Below are 4,415 nucleotides of genomic sequence, written 5' to 3'. Positions count from 1 at the left end.
CCCGGTCAAAAGTTCTGATGTAACATACATTAAAAAAAAAATACAGTCGAATTGAGAACCTCCTCGTGTTTTGGAAGTCGGTTAAAAAGCAGAGAAATTGTGACAAGTATATGTAGCGTAATGAAGCGTAGAGTGTACACTGTACAATCACCGATAGATGGCGCTTTATAGAAAAACCTAACTTCTACATCGCGATGGTAAAGTACTCAATATAAAATACAAATAGCATTTGCTTCTCTGATATGATATCTCTGGTTTCCCTTCAAAACGCATAAATCTTTCGCCTTTTACTAAAGATTTCCGTGGAGGGTAACACTCAAATGAGTCTTTAAAATTTTTGAAAAGTCCTGCTTCGGTGGGACAAAAAAGAAGGATTGACATTTAATACTACTACTAATATAGAAATAAAAGATTAAAAAAGTTTATATGTTTGTTTAAGCGTGCCAATGTCAGGACTGGTTCAAATCGAAACTTTTTTTGTTAAATACCCCACTTACCAATGCTATTTTTCCCCAAAATGACGCATGTGAAATCGCGAGGCACAGTTAGTAGGAATATAAAAACGTTAATATAATCAAAATAGGTATATTCATTAGTCATAATATCAGATATATAAAGATATGTCAGGTATATATCTTTTTACTTTTTTCTATGTACTTATATGAAATATCATAAACAAATAATGAATTTATACACACTCATAAATATGTACAGTTATAAGTATTACAAATGCCGCCGCTACACTAATACCTTTCCCGTCGCTAAAATATAATATCATGTTATAACTGGGCTAACAAAATAGGTTTATTCTATTTATAACTAGAACCAAAAGAATTTTAATTTATTATCCATTCGCTACCATTATTTTTTTTACAAAAACTATGTTTAAAAATCTACATGCCGTATAAAATTAGTGGTGAAACATAAAGAACTGATAAACACACCTATTGGGTACTTCATATGGGTATTAGGTATATCATGTCCAAAGATTGTCTGCAAGAAGTCCTTATGTTACCTATAAGGCTGCCTGTCAAAATTATAACAAATTACAGCCGTTTTCAAAAATCTATCTATCTCTGCTTTTGCCTACTAGCGATAGGTTGACACGATTTGTATGGAGTTTACATAAGCCGTTACTCATTACCGTGCCAAAATTTTTGTTACTTTTGTATTAGCGTGCAGAAATTATAAATAAATATAAATACATAATTATATTTCCTAGTAAACATCAGGTGTCCTAGGTATTCCTCGATCGCGCCGCATATCTTAAATGCCGGCGAGCGATCGGCACGCGAGGAACGCCGTCGCCGCGCGAATTCTGCCGCCATTGCTGGCTGTAATTTGTAATATTGTTGTAATGCCATATCTGTCATTACGAACACAATAATAACTTGTAAAATATAATACTAACGCATATCAAAATTAAACAAGTGTTATAAACGCAAAAATTCCGAAGACAGATAGATATCTTTAGCCTTTCACAATAAATAAATTAGTTTCGATAAAAATTGTTACGTAAATATTGGATAACCCGAATGTCCATTACGGCCTTTTTATTATGAAAATGTTACAAGATCAACATCTAAGCAAATAAAGCTCCTAATGTAAAAGCAGCTACAGCACAAATAGTAAGTACGTATATAAAATATTTACCTGCATATTAAAACTCTACAAGTTGCTATTTATATTACAAAATTGGTATGAAACTACTCTACAATTAAGTATGTATATTTAAAGCAAATATCATCGTATGCGGTCGTTTGTCGCCTGGAATCGCAACAAAAGATTGCCGGTTCAAATCGCAATTAGAAAATGAATTCCAGTTTTAAATGTTTCAAATTCGAAAACTGTGTGCCTTAAAAGAAAGTTTGAGATATATAACTATAATAAAGAAAATATTACATTATTTTTAACGAAATATAATATTAAATTACATATACTACATATTATGGTAATATAATCATTTTAATCCACAATACATTACACCGAGTTTGCTCATCATTAACAAATGTCTACTTACATATAAGTACGTCGTAAATCTTACTGAGCAATGAGATTAAACAAGCTAATTATATATTATAGATCTTATAATTAATTCCGTCCATCGCGTAGTATATTTTCTAATATTGATTTTAATTATATGTTAGTTTTACAAAACAAATAGAATGTTTGTTTCGGAATCGCAATAAAGAAATGTGAATTATTTTTTAAATGTTAGATTTTTATGCAATTTCTAACCCGTAAAAATCGTATTTTTGAAAAAAAGTACATATTTATTAAACTTAAATTTGTTTAAATGTAAAAAATCAACGCACCTGCTCACAGATATGTATTTTTTTTTTAAATATTGTAACACCAATTTTGTGCTTAATTAATATGTAGACCCTCTCTTGTAAAAGAAAAACAAAAGTACGCAATATCATACGGATATTAATTTTCACATGCTAGTTACAAATTTTATCGTGTAGCAATTACAAGGGAAATTCATCCGTCAATAATTAGTCGCACCCTAGCAACATATTTGTGTAACACCCATCACCTGTCGACGCGGTGTCGATACATGAAAAATGATACCAGGTACTATAGCCGTGTAGCTACAGAAAACAGAAATTATATGAACGTTAAGTTCATAAATACATAACAGTTGTGAAATATTATCATTTGATTTATTTACAAATGTTTGAGGATAACAAGTTTTATTAATGCTGTTTTTTCATCAAGTTCATATTAGTTATAATCAATGTATGAGTGTTGATATTTTTAGGATTTCTTGAGGAAAGAGACATGGGTGAAATTTAACTTTACTATATTACGTAGCGTATTTACAACGTATTAAGGTTACAAGCTGTTTATTTCAGTACAAATAATAGTGCGTTCAAGTAATGCTAATATTAAATCATTGTGTGGTGTATAAAATAGCTGTAGCTACCGGGAATATGCTATGTTGACAGCGCGGGTTGAAACGGCAGCACATTTGTGGTGTACCCATAGACTATAGTAGTCGCTGACCATCAGTCACACATAAATATATTTGAAATCCTGGTTATATAAAAGAAACAAAATTAACAAAAAAAAAAAAATAATTTACACAGGTCATGAAGCACCAAACCACATGACGTTGGTAAAACAAAGCATATTTAACTAAACACTTTCTGTAGCAAGTCCTTATCAACAAAATCTAAGAGTTTAAAAATAGATATCGATCTAAGATATGCTTAAATAACTAAAATATAGAGTTGGAATCTTTGATCCTGATCCGTCGACGAAGTTTGTATGTTCCACGTGTCAAGCTCGTGATCAGACCAATAACCCCTACTATGCTGAGATGAGTACGGTTACAGAATTTTAAACTGTATTATATATATAAAATAAGGCTCACAAATAACTACTAAAATATTCTTTGGCAAACGTGTCGCATTAATGGAGGGCCTGGTCAGAACATTTTGATGTTATTGAAATAGGAACGAATATTAAAACTACACAGGTCTAGATATAAATATTAATTTCCTCACAGAAATTATAAAAGGTATTTTTTTCGTTTATTTAAAATACACCAACGATTGACTATTTCTCAAACAGATAACGCAATTATGCTTGTTTTTTAGAAAACATCCCACTATTATACAGATTCGTCATATTTCTAAATCGATTTTTATGTCATAAAAGGTAAGGTAAAAGAAAAACCTAATAGAAATATGAATGTTAACACCTTGATACTCTGGCTAACTGTTGTGGTTATTTCGTTGCCTTTCTAACTATTTACCTATTTACTAAACAGTAACCACAAAATAGATTTGAATACAATAATTTTAGTAGTTTTAGCCAAATCAATGATATGGTCATGGTTTTTGGTAACCCTTTTAAATGAAATTTGATTTCGTTTACATCTTATATATAAAATTCTCGTGTCACAATATTAGTTAACATATTCCTCCGAAACGGCAGCAACGATTATTATGAAATTTTGTGTGCATATCGAGTAGTGCTGAGAATCAGCCAACATGTATTTTTATACCCCTAAGTTATAAAGGAGGAAGGAGGAATTAAGAGGTTAATAACATATAGGGCAAAACAACGTTTGCGGGGTCAGCTATTAGGGCGTCGCAATTTCACTCGCAAAATTTCCAATACGGCGGTAATGTCGGGATAAAATGTAGCCTATCCTTACACATCCATACGTACCAAGTTTTATTATAATTAGTTCATAGTTTATACGTAAAATATTAACAAACATCAACCCTCAAAAAGTTTTGGACTTATAATATTATTATAGTAGGATACATGGTGACTAAACTCAGAAGCAATTGTGATACATTTCAAACAATGTTAAATTATTATTTAATTTAAAACGTATGAACGTAGTAAAAATTCTTCTACGTTTCGTTAAATCTCAGTAATTTCGTAGGGTGTTTAGA

At 30.8% G+C, this 4,415-nt stretch overlaps 1 non-coding gene across 1 annotated transcript; it reads left to right on the top strand.

Moving 5' to 3' along the window:
- The first annotated feature begins 246 nt into the window (after positions 1-246).
- On the top strand, positions 247-363 carry LOC123660737. Its single transcript, XR_006744239.1, has one exon. It is a non-coding gene; the product is annotated as a U5 spliceosomal RNA (small nuclear RNA).
- Positions 364-4,415: the final 4,052 nt, after the last annotated feature.

This window comes from Melitaea cinxia, chromosome 15 (genome assembly GCF_905220565.1).
Source record: "Melitaea cinxia chromosome 15, ilMelCinx1.1, whole genome shotgun sequence".
NCBI lineage: Eukaryota > Metazoa > Arthropoda > Insecta > Lepidoptera > Nymphalidae > Melitaea > Melitaea cinxia.
This window is presented reverse-complemented; position numbering and strand designations above follow the sequence as displayed.